The 20,178-nt window shown below is 42.2% G+C and overlaps 1 protein-coding gene across 5 annotated transcripts in view; it reads left to right on the forward strand.

Moving 5' to 3' along the window:
* LOC144499767 (microtubule-associated tumor suppressor candidate 2-like) overlaps positions 1-20,178 on the forward strand; it is a 489,039-nt gene that overhangs the window by 23,526 nt on the left and 445,335 nt on the right. Inside the window, exon 1 of one of the 5 annotated variants that reach the window (XM_078222204.1) lies at positions 4,781-4,879. The exons of the other annotated variants lie outside the window; for them this stretch is intronic. The gene's annotated coding sequence lies outside the window, so the exon portion shown is untranslated. Of the gene's footprint in view, positions 1-4,780; positions 4,880-20,178 lie in introns of those variants that run through there. 5 annotated transcript variants of the gene reach the window in all.

The following is a 20,178-nucleotide window of genomic DNA, read 5'->3' on the forward strand; positions in this document are numbered from 1 at the left end:
CTTGAACTACAAGATGATGTTGCATGGAGTGTGATTATAACATTAAGGGGGAGAATCTGAAGGCAAGCTCCCTGAGACTTTGGACCTGGTTCATGTCCCTCTGTCAGCATTAAAAACAACTGACATTTATATAGAGCTTTTAACATTGCATGAAAGTCCACAACCACCTCACATAAAAGTGAACACTGAGCTACAGAAAGCGATAAAACTGAGCCACAGAAAGCAATATTAGGGCAGGTGACCAAAACCTTGGTCAAAGAGATAGGTTTTAAGAAGAGGGAGGTGGAGACGTTTAAGGAGGCAATTATAAAGCTTAGGGCTTAGGCAGCTGAGGTACAGCTGCCAATGATGCAGTGATGAAAATTGACTTTGTGCAAGAAGTTAGAAAGAACGCAGAGATCTGGAAAGATTGTGGGACTGGAGGAAGTTGTAGAGACATGGAATGGAGAAGCCAGGGAACAATTTGACCAGAAGGATGAACATTTGAAAACTGAGAGGTTATTGGACTGGGAATAACTGTAGGTGAGGAAGCACATGATTGGTAAATGTGTCTTGTGATGAGTCAGGTATGGGCAGTACATTTTGCCTGTGCTCAAGTTTAGAGGATAGAAATGGGAGGCTGAGCAATGTTCAAGTGCTGAGGTAACAAAGGCATGGATAATGGTCTCAGTAGCAGATGAGCTAAGGCAGTTTTTCTCATCTCCATTCATCAGCTCTAATACTTGCATGGGTTGGGTGGAATTATGTAGTATTGGTGAGGATGTGGCACCAGGTGAATCGCAGAGCACAACAGAAAAAGGTTGCCCTGGGCCTCAGAGCAATAGGACCCATAACTCATGGTACTTACCCGAAAAGAAGATATTTAAGGAACATATCAAGCTCTGAGCTCAGTATTTGATATGTAGCAGGTTTAACTCTGAAACTTACAGCTCATATTTGGAGCAACGTCAGGGGAACGTTTTATTCATTGGAGGCATAATTGGAGCATATGACAGTTTAACTGAAATCTTTAGCACCCCACTAGTCCTAAGAATAGCATTGGAGCCAACCTGTGCCATTAGTTCTATGAAGCCACACAGAACCACACAAACTGAAGTAGGAGACTAGTTTCCACACCCTGGGAACTGAGTTGCAATCTGCCATTTCAAGATCTGATAGCTGCCATTGTGCAGGCCAGTGGGGGCACAGATCCAGAGCTCAGAGGAGCGGCAGAGGCTGGAAACGATTTGATTTGATTTTGATCTGATTTATTATTGTCACATGTATTAGCATACAGTGAAAAGTATTGTTTCTTGCGCACTATACAGACAAAGCGTACCATTCATAGAGAAGGAAATGAGAGAGTGCAGAATGTTTGTGCATGAATCTGTGGGTTCTCAGGACATCAGCATATTTGTCCAGTTAAACATTAGGAAGACTGAATCTATTATGTTTGGTCTCCAACCTGTGCACCATAGGCTTGTATCTGATTCCATCCAAGCCATTGTCAAAGACGCTCTCAGTATCAATCTAGTATTTCTCCTAAATGCGGCCTGAGGCACAAGATGTTCTTCCAACCACATATCCTTTCCATCACAATGTATGTATCACATGGCATAATACTCCTAGGCCAGAATTTTTCAAATGGCAGTGTTTCCCTTCCCGCCATCCAAGGAGTTGGCGACAAACACATTCCACCCAGTATTGGCTGCCTCGCTGTCATTTCACACTGCAAGGAGTATTAATTAGCTGGAGACAGGACTTCTACTCCTCACTCAGGAGTAAGTGCCACCTCAGAGCTGCTGACCTATCTGATAGGCCAGCAGCTTTATAAACCCAGCAATGCCTAAGGCTGCAGTGGACAGGACTAAGGGTGGAATTCTCCCAGGCCCCTATTGGTGGGGTCAATGGCGGGTGGGGGGAGGTGGAGAATTCGACAGGAGTCCAAGGGCAAGATTTTCCTGCTGCGCTCGTCCCAAAACTGGAAAATCCCACCCCAGATCAAAGGACCTTTGCATGTCCACTCTCACCTGCTACAATTCCTGCGGCAGGTGGAACGGGAAAATTCCCCCCCAAAAATCGGTTTTATGCAGGTGTCAACTTCTCGGGGGAACTTCCGTTAATGCCCACCATGGCAAGTGGGGAAACCCACTGCGGGCTAGTGTGAAACAGATTTGCATCCTGCTAATGGGATGCAGATGAAGGCCTGACCAGAATCTTCAACCCATACCCAATTCTCTGTGACACACAGCAGGAAATACGCCAGTCTAGAGCATGTGTGAACAACATAGAAATCATAGAAATCCTCCAGTACAGAAAGAGGCCATTCGGCCCATCGAGTCTGCACCGACCACAACCCCACCCAGGCCCTACCCCCATATCCCTACATATTTTACCCGCTAATCCCTCTAATCTATGCATCCCAGGACACTAGGGGACAATTTTAGCATGGCCAATCAACCTAACCCGCACTTCTTTAAACTGTGGGAGGAAACCGGAGCACCCGGAGGAAACCCACGCAGACACGAGGAGAATGTGCAAACTCCACACAGACTGTGACCCAAGCTGGGAATTGAACCCAGGTCCCTGGAGCTGTGAAGCAGCAGTGCTAACCACTGTGCTACCGTGCCGCCCCATGGCATGCAAAAGCCGGGATTTGCATGAACAAAGCCTGGGGCTGCCTTTAGAGTTCAAAATTGATGTCGCCAGCAACCTTGGACCCTGGAACACCACAGCAGAGGACGGGGCAAACATCTGCAGGTGGATCTTCCTGATTTAGTGTCATTGAGAAGCTCCATCTTCCAGCCTCAGAGTGTTCTGGGAGTCCATCTTTTTCAGGAGTTGCATCTTTCCTCAATGGTTGGTCAGTTATTTAAATATGGCATCCAGATGTGCAGGCAGGCCACATACCATTATGCCCACCCCATCAGTGAATATGTGCTAAAGTTTGGGATGCATAATTAATGAGGTGGAGTCCAGAAGATATGACGTGGTTTGCTGCCGCCCTCCACAGAGGGAAACAATCCCTGTTCCTGCCCCCGCCACAAGACCTCATCCCAGATGGGAGAATTCTACCCCAAGTTCTGGGAGACCAGGACCAGGTAAGTTTTTGGGGGTTCAGGGCAGGGAGAGGAACTGTGGCCTGATGGGGATAGTGGTATGGGCAGAGTGGCATAGTGGTATTGGTGGAGAGGCTGGCGAGAAGGAAGCACCCACAATGCCCAGATCTTTTGGAGGAGCGCCCACTGTCAAAGGCTGCCATTGATGGGGGTGAAGGGATGCTCCTTCCCATTCCTGCCCAAAACCAGAGGAGGGTGGTTTTTCAAGTTTCCCCATTGCACAAGAACTCCTCCCACCAAGCTGCAAATTGAAGCTGGCAGGAGACGACTCTTAAGTGGTCATTAATTGACCACTTAAGGCTCTCAATTGGGGAAAAAAACAGGGGTTGGGATCGGCTGGCCTAGACTTCAGGCGTCCCACCATAAGATTGTGAAGAGATCAGGCAAGAGCCCAAGGGAAGGTCATCCAAAGAATTTTAAGGTCGCCGTCCCCATCTACAAACCCACTGGCAGGAAATGTAAAATTCTGCCCCCAGTGTTATTAAAAACTGGGTGCAGCAAGTTTGTGGATGGCACTTGCTTCTTAGAGGGGAACGGTAAGTTTTGGAGAAGTTCTATTCTTCTTCGCATTATATGCATTGACTGTATGTTGTTCTATGCATTAGTTGGTTTTTGCTAGATACCCCTGTATTTTAAAATCTTTGGGTTTTTTTCCATCTAATTCTCCCTCATACTCCTCGAACACTTCCTGTTAATGCTGTGTGCTCTGTTAAAGCACTGCCCCTCAGAAAAGATTGAATATAATGCATGAAATTTGATATTTGCCCTCCAAGCTTTCAGTTTCTTCCACCCTGTCATTTAAATTAGATTATACCAGCCCTTAGGAAAGATTCCAATTTAATAGGAAATATAGGCTGTCATCTGTGGCTAGTCGATAGTCATGCAGCTTCGTACAGTATAATGATTTAAATTAAAGTCCCCATTAATGAGAATTTATTTAACTTGATTATGCAGATTAGGTGCTAGATTTGAGGTAGCTGAAATATATTAGCTGTTGAGGGATTAGCAACTCAACAATATATCAGTACTTTTAATGAAACAATAGTAACTTTTTACATTTATGTTCTCCCATGCAATACTGGATAATTCCACTGTAGCAAATAGTTAATTTGATGTGCGACATCAAACAGACTAAACAAAGAATTCAAGTATCACTTCTCTCTTTGATGTGGAATTGCACATTTCCCCTATAGGATAGTGGAGAAAGTATTGCAGAGATAGCAAAAAGCTTAGTACTGTATTTGCATATTATTACTACACAAAAGCGCAAGATTAGCAATTCTATCACTTAAGTACAAATATCTTCTGAATTAAAATAATAGACTATACTATCCATTTAAAATATTGGCCTTTTAAATCATTATTTTAATTTAACTCTTATTATGGATTCCTTTTAATTTAAAAAATATGCAGCATTGCCATTTTTAATTGCATCTTTTTTCTACGAATACAACATTGTAAAGATTATGTTAGCTGGGGATTGTTTTATTTCTGCTCTGAGCAGTTCAGTTTTTAATGAACAGTACTGTTTAGTGCTTGTTTCTTGGTGGCCAGGCTGCTAATTAGGAGGGGAGATGTTTGGTGGTTACACCACAGGGGATCTGTGCTCACCACTCCCCAATTTTAACAAACAATGGAAGCTTGTATAATTATTGTTGTCTGGGGTTGCAATCTGTTTTGATGTAATATTTAAGGATACAATCATTAACATATTAAGGCAGGCATACTGCTATAAATTAATGCTTACTTTGAGCGCTGGGACAACTGCTGATCTGACGGTGGTAGGTATAGATCCAGTTTCAAAATAATCCAGTGAGAGAGGGAAGCTTAGAGCTGTTGATTGGTGATATTCATATCTTTTTTGCACTTTATTGAATCTTTTGGTGTGCTTTTTCCTTCAAAAATATTTTTACTGTCTGTACAGTTCTATGAATTAAATGTTAAAACAAGGTTAGGAATTACTTAGGCACAGTGTTTGATATTAATTATATTTTAAATCTTATGAGAGTATAATTGAAAGGTATCATAGCATGAATAATTTGCCTCACTATATTGGTAATTCCTCAGATAATTTTTGTCAATTGCTATGAAACACAGAAAATATGTCTAATTGCTTATCTAATTTTATTGCTTGTATAATTTATCATGTTCTGTTGATTGTTAATGTAAAGGTAGGCATAATGCTCCCTGTTGTTATTTTAGGAGGTTTTATTTGTTTATGTAAATGAAATAATTCACTGTTCAGTTTGCTGAATGGGGGGCATAATAGTGTTTGTGAAATGATTATTTTAAAGATGCTTCATGCATTGTAGGAAGCATGTTAGAATTTGTTTCCTGTAAAACTCTTTATTTTGCACGCCAGGACCCTGCTGAGATTATATTCAAGTGCTGATAAATTTTTAAAGAGGCATGAAGCATATGAGGATTGTTCAAAAAGCTACAGTTTGTCAGGCTGGTCATGTGACAACATGATTTGAGTGGAATCACTTCCACGTTAAATCTGTTCAGATGCATGATCTGTTTTACGTAAAATGTGTATAGCAACATTTCTGCAAATATGTCTTGTATTTTATATTTTTTTGATTTATATGTAGCTGTGATCATTTATTTACTGCCATGCAGACAAAGAACAGAATTGATAGTTTATTTGACAGGTAGACAGACAAGGTTACTGTATTGAGCAGTTGGCAGTTTTTGCATATTATATATGACATGTATCATTGCAATCTTGCACGATGATTAATGCAGATTATAACTGGTTTAACCAGCAGTCTCATGGTACAATGCCAGCTCTATCTACCAGCAGGTGTAATAAAATCTGGTGAATAGATTAAATTTAGAAAAGCTGTTTAATTTTTGTCAAGTAAAGTGCCAATAATTCAGTAATATATCCAGTAGGGACCCTTGCAATAAAGAAGCTCCTGGTAATATTTGTTAATGTGCATGTATTTAGATGTAGTGTAGAAGACCAGTATTCAATGGAATGTGAAGAAGACTACTATAATGAAAGCCACCTAAAAAAAAACTGTTATGTGTACAAGGCATGATATTTTCCTGTCAGATACTAGTCAAGTAAAATTTTAATATTACTTTGGTGATCACGAGGTCCATTTGTAGCTGTTTTATCCATAACAGTTTAAGACATTTGCGAACTTGACACGCAGCACTTCGTTGTCTGAATTTCCTCAGCTGGTAAGCATTTTTTTGCATGCTATAAAAATTGTTTCCAAGGGGGTAAATTAGTTTTGGTTTGTTTTGAAATACATTGCCATTTCTCACTTACTCAACACATTGCCCATTGGGTTTCCAACTGTCCATACTCCAGTAAATACTTTCACAATCATCTGCCAGAGCCTCTAGCAGGGTGACAAAAAGAGGTTAACCCTCCCCACTAAACTTCTGGATGAACTCTGTTCTGAGCTGTTAGTTTGTTCTGTTACTTTGGCATTTTAACTGGTGCATTTGAAAAGTTAGGATCAGGATAATTACTGGATATCTTCATCTTGCAATACATTTACTCTACCTTGGAAATCTGCAAGTTTTGTTCTCCACTAACATTTAAAGATAATCTGACAATTTATGCTGTGGAAGTGGCTTTTGTGCGTCCCGTTCACTTTCACAGAATTGGACACATGTATGGGACTGGGAAAAATGGAAGCAAAGCTGGGTGTGTTACGTTGTCAGGCAACACTGTGCAGTTTTATATGTGGGGCAAAATTTTCCCGGACATCGGCAAATGCCAACAGAAGTTGGGAACAGTGGCGTTGAAGCCTCTGGCACCAACAGCAACTTTCTATAACATTTGTTTGGGACTTGGGCAAAACAACAGTAAGCGAGCAGGTCCCACGATGTCATGCTGGTGGGGTGGCCTTTGATTTGAGCCCACCACGCCAGCAACTTAGTTTTTTGACCGGGTACGGTTTTTAAAGGCAGGGCAATACCCGGGTATAGACTTCTTCCCCACTTGAGTGATGTACAGACCTGAGCTCTTCTGGGAGGTCTGTTTACCAGGTGCATGCCTTGGAAGACCAGGTGGGTTTCACGCCAGTTTGCCCTCACACTGACGTGAATGGACTTTCTTATGGGTGTGGGCGGATGGTTCAGGTAGAGGCCTGATAAGTGGATGGCAATTATGGTCCCAATTTTCAACGCTCTATGTCACTGGCGGGAAGAGGGGACAATCGTGTCACGCACTTACATTGGTGTGAAACATAATTTGGACATCGCATGAGTTTTTATGCTCCCATTGCGCAACCTGCTCGATGAAAATAAAAGGGGAAAATCCCAGCCTTAATGCTGGCATTTTATTCTGACTTGGCTTCGTTCCACCTGAATCACATTCAGCAAGCAAAAGAACTGACTTTGTCAGTGAAGAGAATAATTCCAAAAGACAGGAGCTACTCCCAAACATATAGGGCCTGATTTTACCATCACGTTGCGCCCATTTTCGGATGTGAAAACTTGGTAAAATCGGGCATGAGGCGAGTAGTGTGATCCGCGCTCTCCTCCACGCCGGTTCCCCCTTTACCAAGGCCCGAAAATGGACGCAATCGGGATCGCATTCGAAATGGGCACGATGCCCATTTAAATGTATTTGCATGCATTTAAATTGACTCAATGGGCTGCACGCCCAACTTTACTGGCACTTCCCCCTTTACCACCGCGTTCGCCCATCCAGAATCAGCGCGAAACAGACATGCTCCATAAAAGTCCCATTCGGGCGCTCCAGTTAGTGAGGACGTAGGTGCCCAATGTCTGACAGCTCTCTGCTTGAGATCAGTTGGCGGGGGGGGGGGGGGGGGGAAGGGAGGGGGCGTCCGCTTCCACTCTACTTGAGATCAGTGGAGGAGAAGGGGGATCCACTTCCACTCTGCCTGAGATAAGTGGAGGGGAAGAGGGGGTCCGCTGCCACTCTGCCTGAGATCGGTGGGGGGGGGAGGAGGGGCCTTCGATTGGTCTGGGTGACGGAGGGGGTGGGGGGATAAGGGGGTCAGTAATATTGGGGGGGGGGGGTGGGGCAATGTCTGTGGGAGCCAGGGGGAGGCATTATCTGCCCAGGAGGGATGTGGCAAGGGAGCAGCATTCTATCTTTTTTTTCTGCACATGCACAGTTGGAGATGCCAATTGGAGCTGCAGGATTTTGGGTGCATTAAGCCCCGCCCTTAGGCTTGTGCGGGGCGATTCGGAATCGCTGATATTTTTTGCAGGCAAAGTGCGTATGGGGACGCCTGAGAATGGGTCTAAAAGTCAGATCTGAAAGACTCCCAGTTTTAAGTCCACCCAGCACTTAGAATCAAAATGATAAAATAGGGCCCATATTGTTAATGTGACTCTAGATATAAAATCTAAAAGGCTAGATCAATGAAGAGTGAATTATTTGCAAAATTGGAGTTCTGTCCATGTTCTTATTTTCATTAAATACTGTGTGAAAGGATGAATACCCTGAATCGAAATGACTATTTGCTTTAACAGGAACTTAAATTAGAATCAAGTCATCCTAGACATACAGACTTACAGTCAAGTCACATTTTAAGAATGTTTGTTGTTGAAAATATACTCATTTTGGCAATTGTTGCTCTATTAGCAAAATAACAGTGGGTGGAGGGTGTCCAATGTCTGCCTAAGAATTCTGCAAAGCACCAATTATCTTATTTTTTCAGATGTAGTATCGGAGGAAATCTTGGCTCTGCAAATGAGTTCTCACTGACCTCTGTCAGGGGCTGCCGAATGATTTTACCATCTCTAAATGCACTAGCTTTCCCAGTGGTGTTAAGGTCAAAACTACCATGAAAATCTTTATTCCTGGTTCCTTCCAGGTTCTTAGTTGTGATTATTTGGGGATCTGTCAGTCAAATGGTATACAAAACATCATTGCTCTGGATGGCATCCAATTATAAATATTTTTCTAAAGCAGTGAAAAGTTGCAAAGCTTTAGATCTTTTCTTGTTTCCTATGTAATAATCAGTTCATTAAAGTAACAGTAGGGGCTGTTTATAGTATTTGATTATTTTCCCCATGATGACTATATAGTTCTATATGAGCTTCGTACATCTGTCATCAATTTGGACATCGCCAAAGCTTTTGTTAGAGCCTGGGGTACACTTCTGAATACGTTATCATATGGTTCCTTTTCCAAAGCAGTGCTTATGACAAGCTTGTTCCCTCAAAGTTGCTGTAATTGATGGTTTACTCTGCCTCTTTTTTCATCAAATCAGAGATTGCTCAGAGTTTTGTTCACCCTCGGTTCCTTCTTCATTTTAACATCAAGTTTGTTTATCATTCAGTCCTATCCACTCCTATATTGAATTGTTTTTGCAGTCAAGTTCCTTCTGATTGTACATCTCAAGTGCACACATCACCTATTCCTCCAGATGGACTGGTTACCTCTTTCATTCCAGTTTTTCTCCCCCATCCATTGAATTAAGGAATTTGTACCTGGACATGCAAATCCCTTTTCTCATCCACAGTTTCTAATCTCTGGCCATTAAGGAAATAAAGTGATGATATTTGCATACATTGTGCATCATTATATCCTGACTATGATGTGTGCTTATATATGACTAGAGTGTTGCATATGATGCAGCAGGTAATTAAGAAAGCGAATAGAATGTTATCATTTATTGTGAAGGGAATTGATTACAAAAGTAGGGAGGTTATGCCTCAGTTGAATAGGGTATTGGTGAGACCATCTCTGAATGGCTGTAAATTGGGAGAGAGGAGTGTGCAGCGGGACCTGGGTGTCCTTGTGCACCAGTCACTGAAGGTAAGCATGCAGGTGCAGCAGGTGGTAAAGAAGGCAAATGGTATGTTGGCCTTCATTGCTAGAGGTTTCGAGTACAGGAGCAGGGATGTGTTGTTGCAATTATACAGGGCCTTGGTGAGGCCACACCTAGAGTATTGTGTGCAGTTTTGGTCTCCTTTTCTGAGGAAGGATGTTCTTGCTCTCGAGGGAGTGCAGCGAAGGTTTACCAGGCTGATTCCGGGGATGGCGGGACTGATGTATGAGGAGAGATTGACGAGGTTAGGATTGTTTTCGCTGGAGTTCAGATGAATGAGTGGAGATCTCATAGAGACTTACAAAATTCTAACAGGACTAGACAGGGTAGACGCAGGGAGGATATTCCCAATGGTGGGGGAGTCCAGAACCAGGGATCACAGTCTGAGGATTCAGGGTAGATCATTTAGGATGGAGGTGAGGAGACATTTTTTCACCTAACGAGTGGTGAGCCTGTGGAATTCATTACCACAGGAAGTAGTTGATGCCAAAACATTGAATGTATTCAAGAGACGGCTAGATTAGCACTTGGGGTGAATGGGACCAAAGGTTATGGGGAGAAAGCAGGATTAGGCTATTGAGTTGGACGATCAGCCATGATCGTAATGAATGGCAGAGCAGGCTCGAAGGGCCAAATGGCCTCCTCTTGCTCCTATCTTCTATGTTTCTATGTTATTCCAGGATTGACTTTCAACACCAATTTCTAGAGTTGAAGCCATTTTATATTTGGGCACTTGATTTTAATACAGTTGGATTGCATTAAGAGATTATGGGTGGGTTTTTACGGCTTTGCTCGACCCAAGACCGGAAAATCCCACCTGAGGTCAACGGATCTTCCCATTGTCCATCCCTTGCCCGCTCTGATTCTGTAGTGAGCCAGGCGGTAAAATTCCGGCGAATGCCTTGTTTTTTTTTGTTTAATTCACAAGTTTTAATTTGAAGGTTAGTCTTAAATATCATTACCATTTTCCACCTAGTTCAAGTGCTTTTGTAGATGTTTGGGATTTCTTAATTGTATGTGGGCAGAAAAGAGGCCAAAGTTCTTTTGACAATAATTGCACTTCCTAATAAGATATGTGTGTAGTATTTCTGGCTGCACTGTATCTGTGTTTCACTGATTGAACAGGAACTTGTCTAGATTCTGCATATCTGTGAATGTATTTGCTTGTCCATTACCTCAGCTAAAGGCAGTAAATCTATTTCACTATTTAAATTGTTATGATAGTGATGGTATTCCTTTCTAGAGAATAAGAGCTTAAATGACCAGGTCAATTGGTGTAGGTCAAGGCTCTCCAATGGTACTCGTGAGAGTTGGGGGAGGGAGGGGCAAAGAGAATTTCATTTGAGAGCACATAAGAGACAACGGGTTGAATTTCATCTCGGCCTGTGTTCAAAATGGGGCATATCAGATTCAGCACACGTTGTATGCAGTACCTAATATTCAGTTGGCGGCGGGGGGGGCTCAATTTAATCTTCTAGCTCTTGTACTCTATGCTCAGAATACTATGTGCTTTATTAACTGCTGTTTTCATCTGTTCTGCCTCCTTCAATGATCTAGGCACATAATCACCCAGGCCCCTCTGCTCCTGCACTCCCTTAAGAATTTACCCCTTATTTTATGTTGTCTCTCCATGTTTATATTATCTCCATGTTTTTCCTACCACAATGCATCATCTCACACACTATGTGTACCATCTACAAGATGCACTGTAGGAACTTGCCAATGTTCCTTTGTCAACACCTTCCCTAAACACCACCATATGGAGGTTCCCCTCCAAGTCAGTCACCATCCTGACTATATTGCCGTTCCTTCACTGTCACTGGGTCAAAATATTGGAATTCCCTCCCTAACGGCACTGTGGGTGTACATAGACCTCGGGGACTGCAGTGGTTCAAGAAAGCAGCCCACCACCTCCTTCAGAAGGGCAACTAGGGATGGGCAATAAGTGTTGGCCCAGCCAGTGATGCCTAAATCCCATAAAATGAATTTTTAAAAATGCTTCTCTGCATTGAACTTCATCTACCACCTATCTGCCCACTCCACCAACTTGTCTATGTCCTTTTGAAGTTCTCACTGTCCTCTTCACAGTTTACAATACTAAGTTTTATGTCACCTGCAATCCTTGGAATTATCCCCTGTACACCAAGATCTAGATCATTAATATATATCAGGGAAAGCAAGGGTCATACTAAATTGCCCCTTAGTGTCAGGGGATTGGCAGGGTAAATTTGATTTATTATTGTCACATGTATTAACGTACAGTGAAAAGTAGTTTCTTGTGCGCTATACAGACAAAGCATACCGTTCATGGAGAAGGAAACAAGAGAGTGCAGAATGTACTGTTATTTGTGGGGTTACAGGGATAGAGCCTGGGTGGGATTGTTGTCGATGCAGGCTCGATGGGCCGAATAGCCTCCTTCTGCACTGTAGGGATTCTATGATTCCCAACACCGATCCCTGGGGAACACCACTACAAACTTTCTTCCAGCCACAAAAATATCCATTGACCATATTCTCTGTTTCCTATTATTCAGCCAATTTTGTATCCATATTACTACTGATCCTTTTATTCCATGAGCTATGAGTTTTCTCACTAGACTGTTGTTCGACACTGTACTGAATGCCTTTTGAAAGACCATGTACTCCACAAAACAGCATTTCCTCATCAGCTCTGTTGCCTTGCACTCGGATTTCCCACCAAGGCTGGTGCATCTGCTGCATCCTTATGTCTGCAGCTTGCCCAACTCAAATACTAAAATGGCCTGGTTCTTAGGATTAGGATCAACATCCTGAAGATGTTGATCCTAATGGTGCCCTGAAATTAAAGATGCAAGTCTTATAGGGACTGGGTCTTGGAGTAGAGCAGAACCCTGTACTATTAGCTCTGTGACTTTATCTGATTCAAAAATAATGGCCTGAATTCTCTGATCTTGGTCATGGCTGGGATTCTCCCATCCCGCTGCAGTGAATCGAGTTTTGGCTGAACACCAAATTCTCCACCTTGCTGGCAGCAGAGGCATTGGAGAATTCTGGCCAATATCCATGTCTCCCATTGTTGCAATTCAGAATTCTAATACCTTTGTTGTGCTCAATGCAAAATGTACATTCCCATTGCTGAGCCTGCATTTCCTATCAACTGAAACTTGAATGATCTTTAAAGTATGTGAGAGATGCATATTGGTTATGCAATTCTTCATCTTAGCCTTTTCACTCCTAAACGGAGTATAGGCCATGGATAAATTCTCTCCATCTAACCCTGTTTTGGGCCAAACTCTCCAGTTGTTACCATGTATAGCCCTCAGCTCTCATCTCCTTTTCTGTATCCCACATCCATGTGTTTCTTGGTCTGCCATGCTTTCTCTTTCCTTGCGGGTTCCATGTGAGAGCTTGCCGTGTAAGGTTGTTCTGAAGCTTCCTCAAAGTATGGCCTATCCATTTCCACGTTAGCCTTTTGAGTCGGAGGACCATTGAGTCTTGTTTTGTCTCCTCCCCATAGCCTGATATTGTTGATGGTATTTGGTCCTTAGGTATCCTAAGGATCCTTCTGAGGCATCTGTCGATGACGGATTGGATTTTGGTGTCCTCCATGTTTCAGAACCATAAAGGAGAGCGGCTTTTATATTGGAGTTGAAATATTTGTCTTTGTAGCCTTGGTGATCTCTCTTGATTTCCAGATGTTGGAGAGAGTGATGAATGCTGCTTCCCAATTTTGATCTTTACATCCTTGTCTGTCCCACCTGTCGTACTTACTACACTACTCAGATTGGTAAAAGATGTTACATCATCCAGCTCGGTGTTCCTTATCTTAATAGAATTGTTGATGTCACTATTCCTATCTTTGCTCACGATTGATTGGATTTTGAGACAAACAACATCAGACAGAAGAAAAGGGATACAATGGAACCTTGCAGTACAGCTGGAAGATTTAGACTTTGCGGATGACTTGGCTTTATTATCTCACAACCACATACAGATGCAAGATAAAACCCATCACGTGATGCAAATATCAGCCAAAGCTGGCCTTGACATCAATATAGAGAAAACAAAGATGATGCGATTAAACACCAGGAACAACAGTTCTATTAAGATAAGATTATGCAAGAGCACAACTTATTCACTGTGCCCCCTAAATGTCTCTGTATAAGTGTGAAATGCTGCACTGATACCATGCTCACGCCAAAAATTATTAATGTTTCTGAAAAAAATAAATTATTCAGAAAAAAGAATGAATCCGTGACTATGCAAACATAATCCCATCTGTTCCAAAGTTTTTAAATGTTATCAGTTCCCTCCAGTAACTTTGAACAGGAATCAGTGATGAAATAAATGAACCTGACAGAAGCCCTTGATGTGCTAATTTGCATCATGGCAGAGAGAAATATTAAAAAACTGCTTGAATGTAGCGCACTAGCCCGGTGATATATATCTTTCTGGTTTGGATGCCTGAGATAGAACAAAAGAAGAAAATTATCCTTCCCACAACTGACCCACTTTCAATCATTTTCTGAATGTTAGAGCAGAGACTGAGGAATCTGTAGGTGCAAACAATCTCAGCCAGCACTAAACCTCAACATTTGATTTAATTCAGTTTGGTTTTTTGTTCATTACTTCTTATGACTGAGACATCAAACAGTTTTTGTAACAGGAGAGTTATGAAGGCCAGTATATATTTCAATTTGTCTGCTAGCCCACAAGATGGATAAAAGCATTTGTAATTAATTACAGCAGCAGTCGCTTCCAGTTTAGATTTTCCAGTAACTAGACCAACCTGCAAGTTCATAAAAAAATAGACAGCACAATAAGTTGGACAAATTGCAATAATGAGTACAGTGTTTGCAATGTGCGATTAACCAATGTCTATCTGTTGTAATGTAAGCAGCACACAAATTCTGCTCTGATTGCTAATTTGAATTATGCTGGGATGCAGCCTAGCACTGAGTAAGCTGCTGCACACTTTAGCAGGAGCCCTAGTGTGCAGATGGCTAGCAGAACTTAAAGATAGCCTGCAACACCTAAAGCCACTTGATGCTAGTTAAGGCTTGGTAAGATGCTCTGACCACCAAGGAGAGTGGAAACGGTATAGTCAGCTCAGGCGTGCACTTCAGGGTTCTCTGACACATGGAAGCATTGGTGCATGAGATGGTACAGGAGGAGAGAGATCCTTCACCCAGAAGGAGCCAGGAAACTCCCGATATTGAGAAGGCAGTGGGAACAGATAGCCATCACTGTCAATGCAAGCAGTATAACTCTGAGGATTGGAATGCAATGTTGAAAGAAGACCACATGAGCGCTCATGTTCAATTAATGCATCTACAAATATCATATCGTTACAATTGTACCACTAGACCTACACTAATATTCTATTCATCATCCCTCACTTCACCATGAGTACGCTCTATCTGCTTCTCTCTAGTCATTGCAAAGATAATGAACTTCCTTCTCCTGAACCTTAGTAAGTAGTCTCACAACACCAAGTTAAAGTCCAACAGGTTTATTTGGTAGCACGAGCTTTCGGAGCGTTGCCCCTTCATCAGGTCACACTCCTGAACCTTGGTCAGCACCCTCATGAAACAGTGATTGGCGAGTTAGAAGATGTTACAGATGTCACCGTGTTTATCCTAGGAGGGTCCCAATGCACAGAAATTCAAGGCTAGTCAGTTTCACAGCCACTGGCAACACTGTCATTACCTGGTCTGAGGTTCTGCCCGAAAGAGATGGGAGATTTTCATGAACACCTCTTCTGTAAATCAGAATCAAAATGCAAACTGTGCTTGACTTAGGCTGAGGGAGGAGACATGCTCCTGCAAGACTCTGGATAGATAAGACACCCTGCAGCTAGCCAAGTTTACCCTTCCCTTATTCCATCTACCAGAAGTGTGGCCTCTCCAGTGCTGCCTTTGCTCCCTCTCCCTGTCATGCTGCAGATCAAAGAGAATGGTAACTGTAACCCAACCCCCTAGCCCCATGGGTGGGAGCAAGTGGTTTGACCAGAACCCTTGAAGTCAAAACCAACACCTCTTCCACCCTCAGCACTACTCCTTGTAGACTTCATCATCTTTAAACAACTGCAAACAACCAAGCATTTCTGCAAATGCAAAAGCAGAATCTTATTCCCTTGAAAAAGTAATCAAGGATAGGGAGCATTTCTGGGACCTGACACCGCTTTGCTTGGCGATGGCCAATTGAGAGGCTGACTCTGGGTTTTCCATCTACTTAAGGAAAACAGGTGGGGATCCTGAAGCTATAAACACAATCTGAGGCCTGATCAGCCTTGGACGGACAACAGCCTCACCACCAGAGGGAAGCTCTCCACAAGATGGATTGTGGCCTGCTGATCAATGCTGTTCTGGTGGTGTGTAAGAACAGGAGGCCCAGTGAGACCATTGAATAGCAACCGGCAAGCTGTTAGCTTGGCCCTCGCCATTCCAGACGGTGTCCCCAGCCAGCCCATAAAAGGGTAGGTAATTATTCAAATTGGTTATCCATCACTCTCACTGATCATGATCTGCCTACTCTACATGCTTCCGACACCTTCTCCTAACCCCTTTACTAATGATGGCTCCAAAATGGCATTTGTGGAAACCATGTTGGAATTGTGCGCTTGAAACATGGAAGTCATTTCAGAAACAAAATGGCTTCCATAGTGCCAAAACTATGGGTGTTACGGAGCTGAATTTTGAGACTAATGTGTATAATTTCTGATGAATTGAACCTAGATAGTAATGGAATCTGTCACACGCTTCAAAACAAGACATACATATGTAAGTATTTAATTATCTGTTAAAGTGAATGTTATTTGCTGCTTAGCTACATTTAACATATATCGACCATGATGGGCGCGTTGTGACATTTCTCTTTGCTCCTGCATCATATTTTTGCTCTTGTTAAATTGTTTGCATTATATTGTTGGAACCTCCCCTCTCACTAAAGTCAGGACTCTCTGTTTTAATTGTAAGCATGGAGCCTTCAGAGCTAAAATCGTTTACTGCTGAGAAGATACGCGCAGCCTTTGTCAAGAGCAAAATATTTCGGCACAAAAGCATCCTCAACTAATCTAAAGGCTACTATCACATTTGATGTATCTGTTGATACTTTCAATCTTTTCAAAGGTCTCACTGTTCAAGATTGTGCCTCCTTCATTGTAGATGTATGCGCAGATGGTCTGGGCGATTAAATGATAAAGCTGTAGCTTTAATCAGTAAACATTTATTATGACCCCTTCAATCTCGTGTCACAGAAAGTGACAGTTCATCAGATAAAAATGATCAACAGCACCTGCCACCACGGAATAAAATGTATCTGTAACAGCCATACCCTGCTGCTGAGGTTTGCAGCTCCACATCACTCTGCGTTTGACTTTAAATTTGAGTTTAGTTCATATTTTCTGTCTTTTATTGTGTATAGTACATTTTATTTTGAAATGGAATCAGAGTATAAACTGATTCTGCCACAAGAATTTGGAAAATACACTGAAATGTAAGGGAATGAGCCATCCATTGCTAAAGCTTGTTAACATTTGCCAGATAGTCAATAGTGTCTGAGGTGTTCATATCTACAACTATTTTTACAAAATGTGGCAGTGCACATACGGAAAGTTACTACAGTGAGTATCTTATTCTATTTGGGTAACTTATGAAAGGACTGATGATGCTGCTGTGTTCAAATACATTTATTGTTCCTCCCAGAAACTCATTTAGAAGTACGAAAGAAGATTTTAACAAATTGTAAAACTCTACTGAACGCCTCAAAAATAATTTTTTTAAATAGAATGGCCAATAGAAAGAGCCAAAAATAATTATCTGGTTTACAAAGAGGTACTATCAGCGACTCATTATGCCATGGGTGAATGTTTTTCTGTTTTATTTAAGTTTTCTCCACCCTCTCCCTGCCTGATGAGAACCCTACCTTAACTTGGCCAAGTTATTATATTCATGTGCAATCCCAAGCAGCGATCGTTGGCACCTTACTCAATGCAGAATCACATAATTGTTACAGCATAGAAGGAGGCTATTCGGCCCATGGTGTCCACACCAACTCCCCAAATGAGCATTATGACTTAATGCCATTCCCCTGCCTTTTCCCCATGCCCCTGTAAATTGTTTCTATTCAATTAATCATCGAATGCCTCAATTGAACCTGCCTCCACTTGCCACTTCCAGGCAGCGAAATAGGAACAAAGACTGTGCCTGGAGGAGACTAGTACACTAAGTGGGGGGGTGGGTGAGAGTGGGTAAAATAAAAGGTGGGGGGTTGGCCTCCAGGCCTGCATATCAAAGCTTTGCTTCTGCACTAGCGCTGACCATTAACTTTATGCAATATTTTCTCCTGGATGTTCTCAGCAGCACTCGGGACACCTATCCTGAATTCTAGATACTGCCAGACACTAGAGAGAAGTGGAAAGCCTATTCTGTCCTCACTCATTATTCACAATTGCAGGAGTTACTGGTGTCAATCAGGAGTGAGAACTCTGTTCCATTTCTTTCTTCCTACACTGTTACACAATTGGACAAACTGTAACACTTGCTACCCTTCCTTAAGTTATTACGACAGGGCAGACCAGGAATTAGCAGAGAGATTAATCAGGTGGGATTTTTTGCTCCAGTGAAATTGGAGTATAAATTGGTGTGGTTGACTTTGTGCTTGCCTCATGTTATTCCTGATCAGGGTACTTTAAACCTCACCACTATAACAAAATCTCCCTCTGCAAATAAAAAGTAACTGCAAGGTTTTCCCCCCTTCCTTGGGGCGGATGGGTGGGTGGGGCAGGTTTGTTTATGGCAGTGTATACTTTGACATGGGGAGCCTGAAACTTTTGGTATACTATTGCATTGCTGGTGGATTCTGTTGTGAACCAAAAATATTTTTATTGTGATTTTAGGGACAAAAAAGTTTATCTTGACCAATACATTAGGCAATTCAACTCATTAAATGTTAACCTCCCCAGCCTATTCCCTTAACAACCCAGGATGCCAGGAACGGAATAGTGCCCAGCATTACAATGGCACCAATGCTGAAAGAACTACAGCATCTTCTCATCATTTTGTGTGGTTTTTCGATTGCTCATTTTCAGGTGGACCTGTTCTTGCATCACCTGTCACCTTGAGTGGGAAGTTCTAGAAGTGGTGGAATCTCTGCGGAGTTGGTGGCATGGTTTCCCGACTTTCTACCCTCTGCTTAGTGTGCCCAATCTCATGCCTGCATAGTTCATGGAGTGTATGTGGTATATTTTTCCTTTGGGTAATTCGAGTCCTCAAGTTATTCTGGTTACTCTGCACAATAATAAATAACCGCAGTTCAGTGTCATGATTTTGTAGATGTTTCCAATCTGATCGTGCTTTGTCCGCTATGATCGGAGCCTGCACAGAATCATAACATTTTATCTCACTGTTTGATATTCATTATGCATTATGTCAGACATTAAAATGAACAGTGATGATCGTGAAAGAGGAATGTATTCCCTACTATTTGCTGCTCAACATTTGATCCAGGCTGTCTGGAGCACTGAACAAACTAGTTTGTATTTTAATCACTGCAGCAGCTCATATTCATTGTGCTTATATGGTGGTGTATCACTGGCAAATGGTCATTAATATGACTTGGCCAGCAGTACCAGTGTTATTTTGTTTCTTCAACAGCTCACAGTCATCAGTCATGATGCCTTAAATATCTCCTCTGAGATGATGTATCAATTTTCGTATGTTACTAGCACATAAAAAGTTGAGTACTAACATTGGCTCTTGATGCGAAAAGTTTCGGAGCAGCCTTGTTCTTCCATAAACCTTCCCTTGATATTTTGTTACAATTCATTTAATCTGGAGGAGTGAGAATGAATGGCCACCTTTACTGCTATCGTTGGGTGTAGCTGTGTTTTCCTGGACCTTCTGTGGCTTTCACTTTAAGATTGCAAAGCCTCCAAGGATGACCCTGGAGTCCCCAGGAATTAAAGATGAATCACCTGGACACTGCAGAAAACAACTGCGAGAAAAATCACAGCAGCATTAAAATGTGCAGCTTCTTTTAACTCTTTTTTTTCTTTAAAGTTATAAAAATATTGGAGATGGGGATAAAGGCAGGAAGAGTCTGGGGACAGAGCTGATGATGGTAGGTGGGAGCCAGAAGTTATGTGATGAATCAGCCTGGAATGAATCCAGAGTTGGCAACCTTACATCAAACATGTGAAAGAGCATCTGAATCAAAATATAAACTCTGAAAGCAGTCATCACGAAAATTCACCTTGTGCTGCCATATCTAATGCATTGATGGCACAGCACTACACAAAAATGATCTTATCATGAACAATATTG

Source organism: Mustelus asterias, chromosome 10, assembly GCF_964213995.1.
Source record: "Mustelus asterias chromosome 10, sMusAst1.hap1.1, whole genome shotgun sequence".
NCBI classification, from domain to species: domain Eukaryota; kingdom Metazoa; phylum Chordata; class Chondrichthyes; order Carcharhiniformes; family Triakidae; genus Mustelus; species Mustelus asterias.